Source organism: Euprymna scolopes, chromosome 20, assembly GCF_053919585.1.
Source record: "Euprymna scolopes isolate OS-2025 chromosome 20, ASM5391958v1, whole genome shotgun sequence".
Classification (NCBI taxonomy): domain Eukaryota; kingdom Metazoa; phylum Mollusca; class Cephalopoda; order Sepiida; family Sepiolidae; genus Euprymna; species Euprymna scolopes.
The window spans coordinates 87,980,721-87,987,253 of record NC_136501.1 but is presented as its reverse complement, the minus strand read 5'-3'; the positions used below and the strand labels follow the sequence as shown (position 1 = coordinate 87,987,253).

At 29.9% G+C, this 6,533-nt stretch overlaps 1 pseudogene; it reads right to left on the bottom strand.

Annotated features, from left to right (window-relative positions):
• Window positions 1-2,856: 2,856 nt before the first annotated feature.
• Window positions 2,857-2,974, bottom strand: LOC145241923 (5S ribosomal RNA; annotated as a pseudogene).
• Window positions 2,975-6,533: the final 3,559 nt, after the last annotated feature.

Sequence of the window (6,533 nt, the reverse complement as noted above, 5' to 3'; positions counted from 1 at the left end):
CAGTTAGCTCTGAAACCACCCGAGATGAAAAGCCAACCATATCTTCCACTTTTTTAAGGAAGCGAAGAAGATAACTCGAAATTCCACATTCTGATAAAAATGTGTTTAACTTGAAACATCGCCAAACTTTGCTTATAAAATTCCCTTTAAAGAGAAATATAGATGAACTGACAGACTAACCAGTTCCTGGAAGAAAAGTAACAAGCCAATAATTAAAAATGCCTGTAAAATTCTTATCAAGATTCTTTTTACGTAGAAAAAAAAAAGAATTTATTCGTTGTGTCTGTCGTGAAAATGAAATAAGTTAAACTGTGAAAAGCTACAACGATGTAGTTAATCAGTAGTGAGAGAGAGTAAAGGACAGATACTACTGCCTACCCAGTTTATGATCATGAGATCAGGGGGGGGAATTTTTGGTGTGACTGCAGTTATGGAGGCGGATTGCTAGGGTGGCATGTGCAAACTCGAAACCCGATCGACGGGACACAGAAAGGCGACAAATCATTAGGTTCGATCGCGTCTTAATGTGCATGAATGAGACAATATAAGGTCAGCAGTGAAGATGTCGGAAACGAGTTGAGCTGAGTTATGTTCTCGAGAACCGGAGTGAATGTGTTAGAGCGGAGAATGTTGCCAAGAATCCAGTCCAGGTTTTTTTTTTCTATTAGAAAGTGTTCCATAGCCTTACAGTTCTTGGAAAAAAAGCTACAGGAATAAAAAGCTGTATTACAATGAGGTATCAAAACAGCTAATTGAAGAAAACCACTAAATCAACGAGTCAAACGAGCTGAAACAAAAGAAGCAGTGAATAAATCAGACAATTTTATATTTTATACTTATATATATTTATTTATGAACGCAGGCTTATATCGTTATATTTATAAAAAATAAAAAAATAAAAAGACTGACACTAGGAACATCACGTCTATGGGAGAGAGACTGGAGAGAAGAAGAAAGGGTGGGGGGGTCAATCAAATTACAGATATGTTTTTGCACTTTATCAGGAATCCTCAAATGGGACAGAGATTCATCGTACCAAATATGAGAACAGGATTCCATACATCGGCTGATAGTAGAGATAAAGAATAGCCTCCGGTGTGAGAAACCGTTTAAAGTGATGAAGAAAAACGACTTTACAAGAAGCACTATGCAATGGATTTAATATATAAACTAATATATATATATATATATATATATATATATATATATATATATAAACTCCACGAAAAATTTTATGAGAAAGAAAAACAAAGAAGTTTCAGAGTCTATTTCTCATCGAGAACAGAGCCATCTATAAGAATGGCAGGAAGGAGAGGGACATGGCTACAATTGCAAGACACAAGCTGTGTCTTAACATAATTAGAAACGAGGCATTTCAAGTTGCTGATTGATTTTGATATCGATTTCAGTGTCAGCAAGAGAAGAACTCCCGTTAAAAAAAGATTTATTTTGTTGAGGTTATTTGTTTTTGAACAACAGACTTGCAAATGCGAAATTTAAGCTCGACCAAATCAAAACACAAACCAATGGCTCGAAAGAGTCCATCTCTCTTTGAGAGGTACACAAACCCATCTGTCAGACCTCCTAAACCAAACTGCCCTTGAGACGTGCAGAGAGCAATCTCTGAATGATCGCCTCTGCCCGTCTGCTTGCATATATGTAGTTTTTATTTTATCAGGACCACCCCCAAAAGACCACTTGAGATAATAACCAAGTTGATAAAATCAATATGATGCCAACCCATGAACAAAAGAGACCCTACTGTCTAATGGATTGTCATTAAATCGATAGGGCCTGGATTAGTCACAACCACAACAGGGAACATTTTATCTGAAGATGTTTAGTTCTCCCCCATCGCAAAAACTTAGACATCAGGGTCGAAAAGAGCGATTGAGAAGTCAGCACCCCAGAGGAGGGACACTTTGACCAGCAAAAAGTGCCTGGGTAGCTCCGTCGGCATTCCCTGGTGAGGGCACTTCAGGAGATTAGCATATAAACTAACCCCCTTCTCAAAGAGAGAAAGCAAAGGGTGAACCTCCTAGAACTGCACAGAACTTGACTACCACCGCAAAATCAACAGGTACCAGATCATTACAGGAATGGTCTAATTTCTGTTGATTTTAGGAACCCAGGATAAAAAACCTTAGGTCTGAAGAAACAGTATTTTCTCAAATTGACAAATAGAATTCTGAGTGGACAAACTCCACATCAGACATTTCCAATTTCTTGGTAACCTGGTGAGAACCGGTGTGTTAACGTGATTGTGCCGTATCCATATAACAATAATAATAATAATAATAATAATAATAATAATAATAATAATAATAATAATAATAATCCCATCCAAACAAGAAGACCGGATGTTGTCATCCACCTAAACGTGGCGTTTTCATTGTTGCTTATCAATTATTGTTTTGGATTTCAAAATTCTTATGTTTATAGCTAACTACAGCTAAATCTATGATTACGTCACTTAACATTTTACATAATAAACTTTCAGTTAAAGTTATTTTAGCAAAAATTTTTTCTCTTCTTAGTCTAGCAAGGTCACTGGTGTTGTCCGGAATCAGTGTTTACCGGGAAGCTTTATATAACAATTTTTAACAACTACATTTCTTTAAATTACTACAAGTCCTTTATTTTCCGAAAACATACAAATACAATTCTAAAATATTTGATCGACGTCCCCGTTCAGTCAAGAGACAATGGATACTCACTGTAAGAGTAGCTGCGCGTGTAATTGTGAGGCAAGCGTTGCGCAAATCCAACAACACCTGTCCTGTATCGGCATTGCTTGAGTCCAGTGGCAAGGAGAAATCCAGGACGACTGGAAACAATGCCGAGATAAGCAAAGAGTACACACAGCACCTGGAATTCCCAAATGGTCACCCATTTTAGTACTGACCAGGCTCAACGTTGCTTAACTTCAGTTATCTTATGGAAACCAGTGTGTCAGCGTGATTATGCCGTATACATATTTTGACATATTAAAACAGATTCATCCATACAATTATAAATATTCAGTTTCTTCACATACATACGGATTCAAGTTTGACCAAATGCAGCATTACAGAGACGAGTTCAAACCATTACATTTCCTTAATCTATTAGGCAACCATTCGTCTATAAAAATTATAATTACTACAAAAAATTATTGTGATTAGATGCTTCCATAATCTAATGAATGCACAGTATTTTTTTCTTCACAGTAATTTTTTCTTTACAGTATTTTTTTCTTCATAGTATTTTTTTCTTCATAGTATTTTTTCTTCACAGTATTTTTTCTTCATAGTATTTTTTTCTTCACATTATTTTTTTCTTCACAGTATTTTTTTCTTCATAGTATTTTTTTCTTCATAGTATTTTTTCTTCACAGTATTTTTTCTTCATAGTATTTTTTCTTCACAGTATTTTTTTTCTTCACAGTATTTTTTTCTTCACAGTATTTTTTTCTTCACAGTATTTTTTCTTTACAGTATTTTTTCTTCACAGTATTTTTTCTTTACAGTATTTTTTCTTCACAGTATTTTTTTCTTCATAGTATTTTTTTCTTCATAGTATTTTTTTCTTCACAGTATTTTTTTCTTCATAGTATTTTTTTCTTCATAGTATTTTTTTCTTTACAGTATTTTTTCTTCATAGTATTTTTTTCTTCATAGTATTTTTTTCTTCACAGTATTTTTTTCTTCATAGTATTTTTTTCTTCACAGTATTTTTTCTTCACAATATTTTTTTCTTCACAGTATTTTTTTCTTTACAGTATTTTTTCTTCACAGTATTTTTTCTTCACAGTATTTTTTCCTCACGGTATTTTTTTCTTCATAGTACTTTTTTCACAGTATTTGTTTCACGGTATTTTTTCTTCACATTATTTTTTCCTTCATAGTATTTTTTTACAGTATTTTTTCATAGTATTTTTTCTAAACAGTATTTTTTCACGGTATTTTTTCCTTTACAGTATTTTTTTCTTCATAGTATTTCTTTCTCCACAGTATTTTTTCTTCATAGTATTTTTTCCTCACATGTTTTTTTCACGGTATATTTTACTTCCCAGTATTTTTTTCTTCACAGTATTTTTTCACAGTATTTTTTTCTTCACAGTATTTTTTCTTCACATTATTTTTTTCACGGTATATGTTTCTTCACAGTTTTTTCTTCACAGTATTTGTTCCTTCAAAGTATTGTTTTCTTCACAGTATTTTTTTCACAGAATATTTTCTCCGTAGTATTTATTTTCACATTATTTTTTTTCACGGTATATTTTCTTCACAATATTTTTTTCTTAACAGTCATTTTAAACAGTATTTTTAACAGTATTTCTTCTTCATAGTATTTTTAACAGTATTTTTAACAGTATTTTTATATTCACAGTAGTTTTTTCACGGTATATTTTTCTTCACAATATTTGTTTCTTCACAGTATTTTTTCTTCATAGTATTTTTTCTTCACATTATTTTTTTCATCACATTATATTTTCTTCACAGTATTTTTTCCTCACGGTATTTTTTTCTTCATAGTATTTTTTTTAACAGTATTTGTTTCACGGTATTTTTTCTTCACGGTATTTTTTTTACTTCACAGTATTTTTTCTTCATAGTATTTTTCTTCATAATTTTTTTTCACATTATTTTTTCTTCACAGTATTTTGTTCTTCGCAGTATTTTTTTTCACAGTATTTTTTCACTGTATATTTTTCTTCACAGTATTTTTCTTAACTGCATTTTTTCACAATACTTTTTTCTTCACAGTATTTGTTTCTTCACAGTATTTTTTCTCCATATCATTTTTTTCACAGTATTTTTTCTACACAGTAGTTTTTCTTCGCAGTATTTTCTTTCACGGTATATATTTTTCACATTTTTTTTCTTCACAGTATTTTTTCTTCAAAGTATTTTTTCTTCACAATATTTTTTTCACAGAATTTTTTCTTCGCAGTATTTATTTTCACAGTATTTTTTTTCACGGTATATTTCTCTTCACAATATTTTTTCTTAACAGTTTTTTAAACAGTATTTTTTAACAGTATGTTTGCTTCATAGTGTTTTTTAATAGTATTTTTAACAGTATTTTTATCTTCACAGTAGTTTTTTTCACGGTATATTTTTCTTCACAGTAATTTTTTATTCACATTATTTTTTTCTTCATAGTATTTTTTCTTCACACATATTTTTTTCTTCACATTATTTTTTCTTCACAGTATTTTTTTTCACAGTAGTTTTTCTTCACGGTATTTTTTCTTCGCGGTATTTTTTTCTTCACAGTATTTTTTCTTCATAGTATTTTTTTCTTCATAGTATTTTTTTCACAGTATTTTTTCTTCACAGTATTTTGTCCTTCGCAGTATTTTTTTCACAGTATTTTTTCACTGTATATTTTTCTTCACAGTATTTTTCTTAACCGTATTTTTCACAGTACTTTTTTCTTCACAGTATTTTTTTCTTCACAGTGTTTTTTTCACAGTATTTTTTCACAGTATTTTTTCTTCACAGTATTTTTTCTTCATATTATTATTTTTCTTCACATTATTTTTTTCTTCACAGTATTTTTTTTCTTCACAGTATTTTTTCTTCACAGTATTTTTTCCTCGCGGTATTTTTTCTTCATAGCATTTTTTCTTCGCGGTATTTTTTTCTTTACAGTATTTTTTCTTCATAGTATTTTTTCATAGTATTTTTTCTTCATAGTATTTTTTTCACAGTATATTTTCTTCACAGTATTTTGTCCTTCGCAGTATTTTTTTCACAGTATTTTTTCACTGTATATTTTTCTTCACAGTATTTTTCTTAACCGTATTTTTTCACAGTACTTTTTTTCTTCACAGTATTTTTTTCTTCACAGTGTTTTTTTCACAGTATTTTTTCACAGTATTTTTTCTTCACAGTATTTTTTCTTCATATTATTATTTTTCTTCACATTATTTTTTTCTTCACAGTATTTTTTTTCTTCACAGTATTTTTTCTTCACAGTATTTTTTCCTCGCGGTATTTTTTCTTCATAGCATTTTTTCTTCGCGGTATTTTTTTCTTTACAGTATTTTTTCTTCATAGTATTTTTTCATAGTATTTTTTCTTCATAGTATTTTTTTCACAGTATATTTTCTTCACAGTATTTTGTCCTTCGCAGTATTTTTTTCACAGTATTTTTTCACTGTATATTTTTCTTCACAGTATTTTTCTTAACCGTATTTTTTCACAGTACTTTTTTCTTCACAGTATTTTTTTCTTCACAGTGTTTTTTTCACAGTATTTTTTCACAGTATTTTTTCTTCACAGTATTTTTTCTTCACATTATTTTTTTCTTCACATTATTTTTTTCTTCACATTATTTTTTCTTCACAGTATTTTTTTTCTTCACATTATTTTTTTTCTTCACATTATTTTTTTCTTCACAGTATTTGTTTCTTCACAGTATTTTTTCTTCACAGTATTGTCTTAACAAGTTGTCAATAAAAATAATAATGTTATGGATAGACTTTGTCATTCGTTCATTTTGGTAATCTTTAACATTATTTTATTACTAGGGCTATGACAACA